We start from the raw sequence: 16,114 nt of genomic DNA, 5'->3' as shown, positions 1-16,114 counted from the left end.
CTGTTTAAAAGCTGAAAACTATTTAAAAAAAGTCTAATTTAAGCTAGTGAATAGTTCAATTAAGGGTTCAATTAAGTAATTGTGAACTGAGTTGGAATGAAAACCACCAGACACTAATTCAGGGTTTCCCAGGACCAGGATTGGGAAATCCTGAATTAGATTACATCATTTTAGTTCCGCTATATACTTTTTAGAATTTTTTTTTTTTAACTTCTCTATATAACCACCAAAATGAATTGTTAGATTATTTTAACTATACCAAAAATAAAGTGTATAGCTGCAGATATAATTTTGGTATAGGTACCAGATTTGTACAAGGCAGCAAAATATGACATGTATAAACGTCACGTTTTGGTACTGGTAGCACATTTTGATGAGGTAGCAAAAACTGACGTATACCAGTTCATGGGAGTTCTTCACATCATTGCTATCTAGGCACGTATTTCTATCAGGAAAATATTCATGAATTTCTCACAGAACTCCATCGAATATAATTTGATACTATATCGTGGTCAGTGATACATCCATTAGAAATGTGTCTGATATTGCACAACTTCAACTGAACAGATAGGGTGTTTGTTGCCATCCTGATTCACATATTCACTTAATAAGAATGCATTTGAATTACCAAAGCCACCTAAAAACAGGACGAAGCCTCTGGACACCCTGTGTTATATCCGCGTTATGTTTTGGTAAAAGCAGTTTGTACACTGGCGTGTGCAACACCTTTATATTGGCCTCTGGTTCATTCATTTCACTGTTATTTTTTATATCGTTTGGCTGCGCAGCTTGTACAAGTAAATGAATTTAATATATCTTCAGATAATTATTATTTATTTTTTAACTACGGTAAGTTGACCTAAGAATTATTTATTCATGTTTGTGATGACTGACTTGACAACCGAATCTTTCATGTGTCTTTTATATAATATTTTGAGATGTAATTGATGCTAACCATGCATATGTATTAAATGCACTGTAGAATAATTTTAGTATGCATTTGATGCCATGATTAATGAAAGAGCTAATACAACCAGAACAGTGTACAGTGCTGTTTAAAGAATTACTTTATGAATGAATGCTTTCTGTTCATGCATATTGGGGTAAAAGTCAATAAATAATCTCCACACAGTAGTAATTGCAAGCTAAAGTAAGTTTATTTCTTTGTGATTATCTGTCCATAATGGGACAGTCATACTAACAGAACCTCTGATTTCGTTTTGACCCGAGGGGACTTGTATCTGATTTCATTGATGTCCGACAGGGCTCAGGCCAACATAGTTTTCAGCCGGTACCTGCATGGATTGGCCACCCATTCCATTTGTCCTCTTGTGAAAGAGTGTCTCCTACCCCTTAATGTGACCTGTGGTTCTGCTAAGTTTGAAATAGAAACTTTTAAAAATTGTAGTCAAATCTTCCGTAAGCTTTCTGTTTTCCAGACAACAACAAATCATTTGACTGAGTCGTGCAGTCAAATCTATTAAAATCTATACAGATTATGTTTTGACATGTACAGTAGAATTTGAAATATATCTCCCAGATAGACAAGTGCGCCTGGGAAAGAATGGAATTAAAATGTGCTAACCAGAAAATGTACTACTAGACACTGTATCTGAGTTACTGAAAAGAAGGAAGATGAATCCAGGTGTATGAATTGCCTCTGCTAGACTTTCATCTTGTGTAGCCTAACACAATTTATTTCTCAAGTGGGATCTAGAAGAGGCCTTTCTGTTTTTTTCCTCTTGACTTTGATGTTGCCCCTTGCTGGGGAAAAAGCTAAATTATACATGATGTAAAGGATCAGACTTCCAGCTGCCAGACAACAGGGTGATTAAAGCCAGTGCTTACACTGCAGAAACTTTAGCAGATAATTTAGTTTTTTGTTGAATTATGTTGCTTAATTAAAATACATATATTAAATATTATACTCGTTATATTTTTATATTTTAAAAATAATGTATTTGTATAACTTTTAAAAATAATTTTTACAATCAGTTGCTCCAAAACTATTTTAAATGGTAAATTCAGTCCTGCTGTAAAAAAAAATAAAAAAATAAAATGATTCATGATTTTGGTTGAACTAGTCCCAAAACTCGTAATAGACGGCAGAACCTTACAATACAGTTGGGTGTATCTGATATACAGTATAATGTAATATAGTATTGTTTAAAACATTGCTCACTTAATACTAAATATACTCTTCTGCAGCCAGGTTCAAGTTTTATTCTAAAGATGTACAGTTTAGTAAAATAAATGTATTTTACTTCCTAAGGACATTTAGTATGAAAAGTCTGTACACCAGAGGATTACATACGTGACAATCAGAATTCTCGATATGAAAACAAATAACTTGTGTATTGTTATAAATTGCAAATCACATACAGCACTTCAATATACTGTTATGTAAATGGCACTAATCAAAAAATGTACTGCTATGGAATTTTATTCGCATTCCAAATCCGGTTATCCTGCGTTAACAATAAACAGCAAAGTTTCAATGAACAATTCATTGTTTCAAATGTTTCTGTTTCTGCCAAGTTGCGAATTGCTATCAAAAAGTGTTGTGCCACTTCAGTGCAGTGTTCATGAACAAGCATTGGCTGATTCCTGGGTACAGGTAGGGAAGGAAAAGACTGTACAGCTTTGTAAGTGAGAAGTATTTTCACTTCAAAATGCTTTGTGCTGAAGTTAGTCACTGTATAGGTTTATATAGTTGTCTCAGGTGATCTGTACAGGTCCAGTATGAAGCTTTTTGGTGAATGCATCTCCAACAATTTCTACTTGGTTTCATTTTTTCTTAGTTCCCCAATAACTGTCAAATAAGACTAAATCAATATAAGAGAATATAAGGGTCTGTAAAATGCTTCAGAATGGGGCCCAGTAGTGCTAAGTGGTTTGTTTTTCAGTGAACATCTCTGGATGTTTAGTGGTGCCGTTAATATCGGGTTATTTGGGGAAATTGCTGTTGCCATGGCAGCGTCCAGCTACAGTACATTGATACTGCTCTTGTGGCAGAAAACTACTTGTATATATGGAAGCCAGCTGAAATTCTGTTATGTGGACCTTATAAAACAAAAACTTAATTTAACATTATTGGAATTAATTAGGGAAAATGAGTTATATTTACTGTAATTTATTGTTATCTATTAAAATGTTTTTCTGTAACAGCAATTTAATTGATTATCACACTTTTCCACATCATGCATGCGCCTCCTACTGCAAGCTGTTGCACCTGTTATGCATGAGATCTTCAAGCTCTGTTATAGCTCAGGCATCAAAACTGATGGCTTGGTTATACTGATAACATTTTAAAGGAAACAGTGTGCATAGTGTTAGTAAGAGTTGTTATAAGATAAAGATGTAACCTACTGTAGCTAGCAATGCATCAACATAGGTCGCAACCCTCCTCAATTAAAACTAGGATTAAAAAGAAACTCCTCACTGGTTTCTCCCAAGGTTGGCAAGGTGTGCTATCGATTCCCCTGTTAATAAATTATCCAGGAGGATAAGCAATAAAAGCAATGTTAGAACTCTTTGAATACACGTATTAGCATGAAGATCGAACTGTTGTTAAATGTGTTTTAAACTGTTTTAAAAACCACCACCCCCATTTATTTTGACATTTACAAACAGAATAAATAACCCCAATATATCAAATCCAATCAAATTGTATTCATCTCAAAACACTATACAAGACAAAACAAAAGAAAGTCAAAATACATTTGCTTGGAGAAATAGTGTAAGAAGAAAGCAAGATAAAAAAAAGCAGTTTGGTATAATGTTAAAAAAATGTTTTAAAAAAAATAAGTAAAAAGAGCACAGAATTTTATTTAAAAAAAGCTAACCTATAAAAGTATGTTTTTTTTAAATGTTGACTTACAGCCATTCCCTGATATAGCACTTCTGATATGAGGTGGTCATGTATTCATCAACCTGGGAGCAGAGTAACTAAAAGCTCTCTTGTTTCCTTTTTTGTGTATGCTTGCGGGAAGCACAGCAGGTCCACATCAGCTGATCTTAAATCATGTGGAGGTATATATGTGTGAATAAAAGGTCCTTTATATAAGCTAGTGCCATACCATTGAGTGCTTCATAAGTCAAAAGTACATTTTTTAAATCAGTTCTAAACTTCCCTGGGAGCCAGTAAAGTGAGGCCAACACAGGAGTTCTGCTGAGAACCCTAGCAGCTGCACTCTGTACATTCTACAGATAAAGCATGACCTGGGAGCCTATTAAACAGAACATGGTAGTCAAGCCAGGAAGACACAAAAGCCATAATTAGTTTCTCAGCATCAGACAAAGAGAAAAAATAGCTAAGTTTAGCAATGTTTCACAGATGGTAAAAAGTGACTTTGGTGACTTTACGACTATGAGACTCAAAAGCTAAATCAAAATCATTTAAGGTCCCCAGATTTTTCACGTCTGCTTATATGTTAGTGGTTAAATTGCCGAGATCTATTTGTTAAGATTTTGTGGCTTCTAGTTGCAGATGAGAACCTAATAAGAGAACATCTTTCTTATCAGAGTTTAACTGTAAAACATTTTGTGGGACATCCACTTCTTCACATTAGGTGAGGTATGCTATGGGGGATTTTCCTAGTTTAAAATGAGAGTGCGTAGCTATAGGTGGTGTTCATTTTAGCAATTGAGAGCTCTGGTGCGGTTGAGAAATTTCTTATCCGATTTTTGACAGCACGCACCAGAGTAGTTTAGCAGACGTAGATTTGTCTAAAAAAGGATAGCAAAATGATCAGAGATCACCATTGACTTGTTGTGAATGGCTAAACGACAAGTGATTAATAAACTTGGAAGAAATCCTAAAGATTGTTTAAATGACTTATAAATCGGGCTTCTGACTTAAAAACTGATACCACGCCCCCCCCCCCCCCCCAATTAAAAAATATGAAATTGGTGTATAGCTAAGAACACCGGAAAACACCGAAAAACACTGGAAATGGTTACTCAATTCATGTCAAGTCACCCCTTTCCCATTTGAGAAAGAAAAAACAACAGGGCAGCAGTGTGGAGTAGAGGTTAGGGCTCTGGACCTTTGACCGGTGGGTTGTGGGTTCACTCCCCAGTCGGGGACACTGCTACTGTACCCTTAATTGCTCCAGTAAAAACCCCACTGTATAAATGGGTAATTGTATGTAAAAATAATGTGGTATCTTGTAACAATTGTAAGTCGCCCTGGATAAGGGTGTCTGCTAAGAAATTAATAATAATAATGCAGTTGGGCAATGTCCCTCCTTCCTGACTTGTATCTATCATTGATTCGTTCTGAATACTTTAAACCCACCCCAACTGCTGTGTGGCAGCAAATTCTACATTTCTATTGGAGACTCTGCTTGTGAGATTACACAATTACAGTAGAAGGCTTGTTCGTGGGATTTTTATTACGTTAGATAGTGAGAATTTAAAACAGAATTGCAAATAGTGGCGAAATGTAAAGAAATGCCGAAACACATAAAAAAGAAAAAGAATGTGCCCATGACCATAAGGATTTTGTTGTGGAAGACAGCAACGGAAAGAAGTATATATATTTTAAATCCAGAGATGGTCATTCTTATTTCTTTTATCGTATTTATTTATGTGTTTTTGTTTGTTTGTGTGTTTGTTTATCTTGAATTAACACTTCTTTATATTATTATTCACTAGGTCTACAAATCCATGGAACTATAAGTTCCCCTGGGTTGGCTGTTACACCTTCTAAACTGCCAATGATTTCAAACAAACTCCTCAGCTCCTTGCAAAAGTTAGCTTTGTGGTTTTTTTGCTTTCTTCATGCCTTTTCTCATGGGCTGCAGAGTGGCCTTCCAGCAACCACAGGTATGCTTTGATGGTATTCCACCACCTGAGGAGAATGTGTAGTGCCTGAATACATTTGCCATGAATTTTGAGTTAGTGTTTACCCTTTATATAAAAGTTTGTTGTTTCAGCTTTGAAGACAGTCTGATCAAAAATGGCTCACTTGGTATGCAAACATTGTGTCCCAAGCAAAAGCTTTGTGCTGCTTCAAACTGTGGAAGGCAAACAGAACAACAAAGTAGCAGAGTAGAACATATTCATGTCATTGTGGCTTTTTAAATGCATGATTAACCCCAGTCCTAACCCTAACTCCTCCACAATTATATTGATTGAAACTCCCACTTAGATTAGGTTTTTTTTATGTGTATGATTTTTGAGATGAAAAAAAAGAATTGCTACCAAGGAAACGCAGTAAATTGCAACATTTTACATTAAGAACAGTTAGTAATTCAATCACACTTAAAATTAGGAAACAAAATGCGACTTAATTGGCCAACCCCTAATGGCATATATAATTACAAAAATACATTTTTTGAGTGTTGTTCAGATTTAAGATTATTTATTAGAGATATAAAGGACAAATCCTATGTAAAATATGATTCTAGAGTTACACACCAATGGTATGTAGCTACTCCTCATTCATACAGATAGTTTTGGAGTAAGACCTTACCCTGAAAAGAAAGCTTGTGGAGAATAATAATCGATGAAGGTATATTGTATCTGCCATTTTTCTTAAGTGCTAATAGTGGACCGCAGTGCCTAATGCAGCTGAACAGGTGGGCTTCAGGTAAAAAACTCCTGCTCTTAAATATTATAATAAATTCAGATTTGATCAGAGCCATACACAATCCTTTCAGTGTTGTGAATACAATGTCATTCAATGGCCCTTTCCCAGGATTCTGTACTTAGAGTAATTTGCTTGGTTGATCAGTGCGCTGACATCTGATAAAAGGCTTGTAACTGTTTCTAAAACATTTAAAAAATGTAATAATGTTTCATGAACTGCACATGTAATTTAATTCACCAAAATGGGCTTTAAAAAAACAGTCCTTAATGTCAACATGTGATTCCTAGTACAATGGCGAGGACGCACTGATCCCCGTACAACTCAGATACCATTGTGATCATTCCAGTCTCTCATTATTTCAAAAGACCACCCTTAAAAATTTGACCACAGTAGATTTGTACATTCATTTGTGAGTTATACTATGCATTTACTATGGTTTGCCTTTTTTATTTTATTTGCGTTACCATACTTCTCTGGGCTTTACAATTCTTCCCCATGCTTTCACGATGCTTTATTACAATTTACTATGGTTTACTATGATAAACGTTTATATATAAGGACTGACCAAAATGTCAAAAACATCATTGCAGAATTACTGTTCTCTAGCCCTAAAGAAAAGTCCAATATATAAAATGTAGTAGTTTTGTATACAGTAAAAACAAAAACATCATAATAACAACAAACCCAATAAAGAAATATATTCTGATTTTGCCATTTACAAAGACTGAGTACTTGAACAATGGTTGACATCCATCTGCTGTACTATTCCATTGAAATGTTCTTAACAGAAATTTAGTTATAAACCTCAATTCAGCTGACTCCGGGTCTATTTTCTGATGTGATTACTTAGGAAGTTTGACGCTACACACAGGAGTTAACTATTGATTGAAAGTATCGTTAAAATATATTACCTCTGCACTAATATATTGCACGTTTAATAGTGTGAGTGGAGTAGCTTTCAATGAAGCATGGAAAAAAATGGAAAATGTCGAGAAATTATGCATGCATGTAACACCAAGTACTAATACAGTCAAAGTCTAGAGAATGTTGTTAGCTTTTGAAGACTGTCGTGCAGCTTACAGTGTCCTAACCTGCTATAAGAGTCTCCTTCTTTTGATATGCAAATGTGCCTTGAGTCTACTATTGTTCTCATACTGTTGTGCATTTAAAAACAAAATTATAAGGGCCACTGGGATCAGGTCTTTGTATTCTGCCACAGACCCGACAGTTAGACATACTAATAGTTCAGGCCTCATGGCATTAGTGAAATTGTTAAATTTTAAAAGTAACCCAGAGTCCACTCATGTCTTCTCTACTCCTCCTGCCTTCAGACTCAACATGAGAAACAAAGATGCTTGCTGTAATCACAGTATCATACTTTTCACTGTCAAGGGTTAAAATGAATGTAAAATCTCCTAAAGGGCTGACATCCTCATTGACAGCTACATTTGTGTGTGTTTTTCAGTGTCCTTCAGATCGTTATCTCCTGTCCCTCGTGACACTTCTGGGCACAATATCTTCCATGCATCGTTTAAGATGAAAAAAGGACAACTAAACTAATTCAATACATTTTAAAGGGAAAACATTAAATAATAAAGTGTTTGAAGCAGCAGGTGGTGTCAGATTGCATCAGTTTCGGAGTTTTTGTAAGCCTGTGCAGAATTGTTCATTTAGCACAACAGGACAGTTTCACAGAACAATGTATTCACTTTATCTTGCATCACACTCTATTCTGCCTACCGTGTAGGTGTCTGTGCATGAAGAAAGCTGATGTTCTTCTTCTAATTTGCATAAGTCATTATTTAACCCTAATGTTCAATCAAAACAATTAATTATTTTTCCATTTACATGTTAATTTAACTCACTAAATTCCAAATCATTTACATATTTGTTCAGCTCAGCTCAGATTTAACAAAAAAGGTTGTTTCAACTAATTGGAGCATAGATAGCCATTCATTTGTTACCCAGCACACATCGAACCCAAGCCATGCAAATATACCCTCTATCATGCAGTGCTATTACTAATTGTGTATTATAGCTAGGGCTTCTGATTTTCGGTTTTAACCGATAAAACCTGATAAAACACCCCCGATACAGAAAAATAATGAAATCGGTGGATAGCCAATAAACACCGGGAAAAAACGGAATAACTGTGGAAATGGTTACTCAATTCACGTTGACTTTACCCTTTTCCCATTCAAAAATAAAAGCTACTACAAAAATAATAATAAATGAATTTCCCAGTGCTGCTGGGCAATGTCCCGCCTTCCTGACTTGCATCTATCATTGATTCTCAATACTTTAAAATCACCCCAGCTGCTGAATGACAGCACATTCCTACATTTCTATTGGAGACTCTGCTTGCGAGTTAAAACGAGATTACAATCAGGATGGAGGCTTATTAGCGGGGTTTCAAGCTGTATTACAGTTAAGATACGGAGAATTTAAAACAGGATTGTGGCAAAATGTACAAAAATGCCTACAGACAAAAACCCCAGAAGAATGTACCCGTGACCATAAGGATTTCTTTGTGGAAGACAGAAATGGAAAGAAGGTAAGTGTGCAAGTATTGTCGAGTTACTACTATACATATTTTGACAGAGGAAAAAAAACGCTCAAGCGTTTTGGGAAATAACCGAGAACACTAATTTCATACAGTATATCAAAAACGAAAGCCCTCCCAAAAAAAAGATTTACATAAAACTTGAAAATAGCTAAAAATAAGCACCGAAAAGTACAATTAATAAAACCTGAAAAACAGAAACCCTAATTATAGCCATGTAGTTTTACTACCATCCCAGGTGAATTGAATTAGATGCATTCCTGCCACGACAGCAAGGCCCTCTTCAACCCGATTAGGCTACTGTACCTACACTGGACAAGCCACAGCTCAGCTCACTTCATCTTTCCTTTCTAAAACTACAGAAAGAAGGGACTGTAAGCTTATAACCTTAGGAATGATTATACTTGGCCTTCGGTGCACTAATTCTGCCCATGTGTAAATATTCCCTTTGGTACCTAGGCACTGCTATTTGATTATTCCATATGCGTAATAAGTGTTCATGGCTACCTCCAATCATGTTGATTAGACACTTTGCTTGTGGGTCTTGAGAAAATAAATAAGTAACTTGCACTCTGGAAAAAAACTGCATAAAACAGAATCAAATGTTCACAAATATCTCACATTCTGTTGCTTTCATTTTTCAGAATAATACACGTACTGAATGAATTGAATCATTAGTGTTTAACAGTTTAGTTGAAAATGCTGGTGGCAGTTTCCCTGCAACAGCAGTATATGTTCCATCAATCACTTAACCAACTCGCAATTATTTTTCTACTTCATAGATGTAATGCATCTTGTAAACAAGGTAGTGCTTTTATTTTTCAGTGTATTTTTCCATTTGGAAACATTAAGCCTACGAGCCATTATTTGATGGATATCACGATGAGCCCATCAGAAGTTAATTAGATATAATCAGATATTATGATGAAAGTATCAATTAGAAAGAAGAAAGGTATGTTTTTTTTACATTTTATTATTGGTTGTCCTTGAGTGCTGAATAGCAAGTGCTCTCTCTCTCTTTCTCTCTCTCTCTCTCTCTCTCTCTCTATATATATATATATTTTAACTCTGTTTACTAGTTTTGTGAGTTTGACAGAATCCAATTTTTTTATGAAAATGTAAAACTGAAAAATAAGAGAGAGATTTGTTTACCTAATGCAAATTAACCACTTTACCAATTAAAGTAATGAATGTATTAAATAATCAATAATTCATCTTTTTTTTATCTTTAGCTTAGCTTTCATGGTCATTTCAATAAAGCATTAAAGAACTGAACAGGGATCAAGAATGAAAGGAAGTCACATTCAGCTCTCAAGGGAAGGATTGCTGCCTTCCTTTGGGGAGACAGTGGAATTAGGGGAGGGGTGGAGCTTCATCTGGTCAAAATAGGGCAGAAAAGGCTGCCATGTCACTTGCTGCCAGTTTAGTAGGATCAGGCGCCTGGCCAGGAGAGTCATAAATGCCGGGGGGTGTCCATCCTAGCTCTATAGAATATTTTGAAGGTAAAATTAATTTAGAACATTAGATTTATAGGCCTGACAGAACGTTGGAAACTAAACAAGCAATCATACTAGTTACTGCACAGGTTGATCATTCCAGGTTCCACACACGATTCAAACTGTGAGCTCATGAAAAAAGGCATAGTATAGCATAGGTAAACACTTTAATCTTTTTTCTAGTTTTTATACTTGACAGTTTATAATTCCATAACTACCAGGGCATTTCCAGAGGAATTAATACTGGCCTTCATGGGCTCCCGAGTGGCGCATCCGGTAAAGGCACTCCGCGTGGAGTGCAGGATGTGCAGTATAGCCTGGACGTTGCCGGTTCGAGTCCAGGCTATTCCACAGCCGACCGTGGACGGGAGCTCCCAGGGGGCAGCGCACAATTGGCCGAGTGTCACCCGGGGGGGGGGGGGGGGGGGGGAGGTTTAGGTCGGCCAGGGTGTCCTCAGCTCACCGCGCACCAGCGACCCCTGTAGTGTGACCGGGCGCCTGCGGGCTTGCCTGTAAGCTGCCCGAGAGCTGCGTTGTCTTCCGACGCTGTAGCTCTTGGGTGGCTGCATGGTGAGTCCGCAGTGTGAAAAAAAGTGGTCGGCTGACGGCACATGCTTTGGAGGACAGCGTGTGTTCGTCTTCGCCCTCCCAAGTCAGCGCAGGGGTGGTAGCGGTGAGCTGAGCCTAAAAATAATTGGCCATTCCAAATTGGGAGAAAATAATAAAAAAAATAATAATTGGCAACAACTAAATTAAAAAATAAATAAATAAATACTGGCATTCACCTTCAGGCCTCGATTTTTATTTCTTAAATTTCATTTTCATTTTTGCTTTCTGACCTTTAGAAAATAAAAATATTGCCTTTAAAAAGGGGGTACAGGGGATAAGGATAAGTTACTGCCCATTGAATAAACATAATCCAACCTTCCTTGTGCACTTGATAATTTTTTGATCTCACATCTGATTTCAACATCAAGGAACATCATCTGCTTCAACTCTTTTTCTAGTGTTCGACAATGGGATCAAATGAGTGCAAATGAGGCTCTTTCCCTGAAGCTAAGAAAACAATGGGTGTAGGCGGAAAGGCCTTGAATGGGAGCAGGCCTCTTAAAACCCTTGGGCTGAAATGGACAGAAACAACAGCTGTCTATCTTTTGCTTACAAAAGCTTTATTTGTATCCCTCTGTTAGAACCAGCTCTCTATTTAAGCAACAGAACCTGAAGAAGAAGGCTTTACCATCTGGTAAGGCCAGCCTTGAGCAGTTAAATGTCCCCAGCTGAAAACAAGCCCTGTGACATGTACAATAGAAAATGACAGAGTTGGAACACCATTCCACACCTTGTAATTTATAGATGTACTAAATAAATTAACTGCTTTTTTATGTACAGTATTGTAACAATTCTGGAAGGGGTTCTGCTCGGCAACGTACTTAAAAAAGCATAGCCATGTGTGGCGGAGTGTCCCGCCCCTTTGTTTGTTACTTATTTATATTATGATTTATGTTTTATATTACGCCGAAAGCCGATTGTTATTGTTTTGTATTTTAAAAACCTTGTGAGGATGTGTGACTGATCAGTTACTGATTTATTTAGCTAGCTGACAGTCACGCATCCTTACTAAACTCGTGCAGACTGTGGTTGAGGGGTAATAAGATAATTAACAGCTAGTTAACCCCTCGGCCAGAATATAAAAGGCTCCAGCTGTCCGTGCTAAAGCGGAGAGTGTCAGAAGCGAGACAGGTTTTTGAGCGAGAGAGGAGATTAGATGCTAAACAACTGCTAAACCTTATTTGTTTGTTTGTTTGGCCAGCGTGCCTTTTTGTTTTGTAGTGTTTTGTGTTTTGTTCTGTTTAAATCTTTTGGTTTATTTATTTAATAAAAGCACTGAGCGCCGTAGCGTTCAGTTTCACCACCATCCATTGCCTTTGTTTACTACTCCTTCCTGGTCCGTGATGTCATCACAGCAACAGCTTGGCCACACCCTTCCCCCCCGCCCCCTGATATTCTTATTTCAGCTCCAAAGTCTCTCAAAACAATAAGCGATCCCGACCAGAGGCAGGGCCAGCGAACTAAGTTATAGCGTAGGGTCCCCAGCTGAATTGTTATCACTCGCATATGATTTCTGTCGTATGGTGTAAGGCAGGGGTTCTCAAACTTTGTCATAGTGAGCCTCCCTACGCTAAGAACAAAAACAATTGCGCCTCCCCATTGAACTGACAATCCTATATGTTGCAAGAAATTGAGTAATAAAGTAGAAGGGCTGTGATCATTACATTTATAATATGAGTATGAGTGTCAAAGGTGCTAATTTTATTTCATAAAGCACCTTTCATGTTATCTTACGGTTCTGTTCAAAATGAGTACAAATCACTGCAACTACAAAAAAACTGCACAAACATTCGAGGTCATAACACCAAACAATTATAGGTGATGTCAGTATAATGTTCATCAGTGCTACCTTATCAGTGGGAGGAGTGAGCTTGTTTCCTCGTAGTGGAATTCGGGGTAGCAATGTAGAAAGGTAGAGTCGTAAGTCATCTTCCACTGAAAGACGGGAGCGCTACTTTGTTTTGGTTGCGGTCAATGCTGAGAAGCCTGACTCACATAAGTAGGTTTAATGAAAAGGGAAAGAAGGCTTTAAGTGCTTGTGGGTTAACTCACCAAAACTTACATCCCGCTGATAACCAAAAAACTGCGTCTGCCATTTGTGAAAATGAGTGCTGCATTTCCTGTCACCAGTTACCTTTGTCTCTGCCCACTTCAGGAATGTGTTCATGAAACTGCTCCTGCAGGCCACCTAAGTGCAGAACAATTACATGCTGGATACTGTCAACTGACAGATCACCACACTGTTGCACAATGTCTTCGTGTTGAAAACATGCAAACCAATCCCTATTGCATACGTGTGAAGACCACAGTTCAAGTTTGTTAATGAATGCTTCTGTCCGATTGCCAGCAAAGAAAACATTTGTATCTCGTCCCTGAAGTGACACATTGTCAGTCAGATACACTAACAAGGCCAGCAAACGAGTGTCACTGAAATGTTGTACAAGTGGAGAATTACTATCGGTAAAAAGAAAAATACGGATTTCCTCGCGTAGTTCACAGAGTCTTGTCAGTACCTTCCCCCTGGACAGCCAACGAACTTCTGCATGTAACAACTAAGTTTGCCCCCATCTCTTCGCATACAATGACAAAACCCCTTGAATTAACTGGTAGTGTCTTTATAAAGTTCAGAATTTTCACTTCAACGGTAAGAACATTTCTGAGCTCCTCTGGCAGCCAATGCCTGCACCCGTGTCATATACCGGGCAACATCACTGCAAATTCCAAAACAACGTCCCCATCAAGGCCTGTGCCCTGGAGAAAAATTATTTAATAGTTTAAAAAGCTCTTCGCCAGTTGCTTGTGTAGCAAAACATGAATTCTTCCTTCAATTCTGTCTCTGTAGCATAATGAATATACACCAATAGTTGTGAAGCATTCGATACATCGGTAGATTCGTCAACCTGATTGGAATAATATGGTATAATAGTTTAACAAGCCTCATTCCTTGAGTACCCTGGTTGTTGTGCAAGTGAGTATGTAGATGGCCCCCACAATATGTCTTGGCATAAAGCCGGATTAACTAATGCTCCCAAAATATGGCTTAGCGTAGGGCCCCCACGTCCTTTTATCCGTCCCTGACCAGAGGTAATACAGTCTCATCTGAATGTTCTCCATTCTTGTTCCAGTGTAAATCCTATCCTAGGCTCTCTCCCTATTGACTGCCAACACTGATCCAGCCCCCGGTAGTAACAAAGCAACTCGAAAGCAAAGAACCCAACAAGGATTCAATTCCACAGGACCCCCGCCAGTTATGAGCCAACACCCCCAGACGAATTTATACACAGGAACAGCTTTTTCCCAAAAGATTTGGACGAGTGAAGGCAATTACCCAATACATTTTCTGAAATGTATTTATGCTTTAAACCCAGGAGGAAGGAAGATGGCTTCAGATGGGGAGGGATGGCAAGTCATGATGCTTTTAAAACAATGACACTCATATTAAACTGGAGAGGAATTTATATACAATATGACTGCGGAGGAGAATTAATTTGCTTATTTTGGTAATTGGTCATTTTCCCAACAAGAGTATATCTTGTTCAATTTACATTGTATGTTAGAAACCAAATGTGGCATTCACGTATTTGTTTTAAATACATAATTAGAGAAATACCTAGTGAACAAGACATGCTGGAGCATTCTTTATGTATTATACTGACATAATAATGAAGGGTAAAGATCTTCAAATTGAAGAAATGCTCATTATCCTGAGATGATAACAGGGCAATGATATTTAGCACCAGTAAAAGGTTACTAATATTTACCATGAATAAAATGTAAAAAAAAAATAAAAGAAAATGGCGCAAATCATTTTTAATAAAACAAGTCTTAGAAAAAACAAATGGGTATGATTTGTTTGTAATTTAATGTATATGCAAAATATATTCTCATGTTTAATCTGTAAAGAAAGGTCAATCGTTTGAATGTTTTACATGGTTAGGGTAGAGTCTGATACAAATTGTAAGAACAATGTCACAAGAGGATGATGAATCTCATGGGGGAAGAAGCACATGGAAACGTAAGCACTCACTGGAAATGCAGGGTCTAGAAATACTAAGAGACACAGAATAAATCTAATGACAAACAATTCAAATAGAAGTTTTCTGAAGATATTGAAAATGTTTTATTGAATAGTTTGTCATCTATTCAGTTTATTTGAGTATTTCTAAATTCAGCACTATTGAGCACTAAATAGTTATGGATGGAAATGCAGTCAGGAGTGAAAACTAAATTGGGCTCAGAGGCTTGGAAACGGTATATTTGGAGGTAATATGTAAAGTTTCCTAAATGTGTGCAGTAATTGGAGTTGGAACCATTGAATTTAGATTTTTAGAACAATGCAATTAAAATGTTCAGCTGAATCTTGTAAGTGGATAATTCAATACCAGTATTATTCCAGATAATTGTTTTAATTTACATTTGTGTGTAGAGTCATTAAAAAAAAAAAAAAAAAAATTCTAGGATGTTTGTACAGTCACCTATTTCAGATAACTAGCATGCTCCTGGTTACCAAGGAAACTGTTACCAGGGTAGACCAGAGGGCAAAGAGTGGTGTGGCAAGATATATTATCTCTTGTTATTTTCTGTGCATAAAGAATATATTTGAAAGAGCAAAGTATTACAAAAGCAGAGAATAAATTAAAATAGGAGCAACACCCTCAATCTCAAAAATGAAAGCTGAATGCAATGAGAAGAAATTATTTTACACTATTACTAAATAAAATAACAAATCAGTGAGGTGAACTTGAAGGGCATACGTACATTGACAGCACATGATTGCTAACTTTGAGTTAAGAAAATTATAGCATCAGAGATGCGTTGGCATTTTTTGTACTTCAGCCAAACAACAGAGAA

Source organism: Acipenser ruthenus, chromosome 9 (assembly GCF_902713425.1).
Source record: "Acipenser ruthenus chromosome 9, fAciRut3.2 maternal haplotype, whole genome shotgun sequence".
Lineage (NCBI taxonomy): Eukaryota > Metazoa > Chordata > Actinopteri > Acipenseriformes > Acipenseridae > Acipenser > Acipenser ruthenus.
This window is presented reverse-complemented; position numbering follows the sequence as displayed.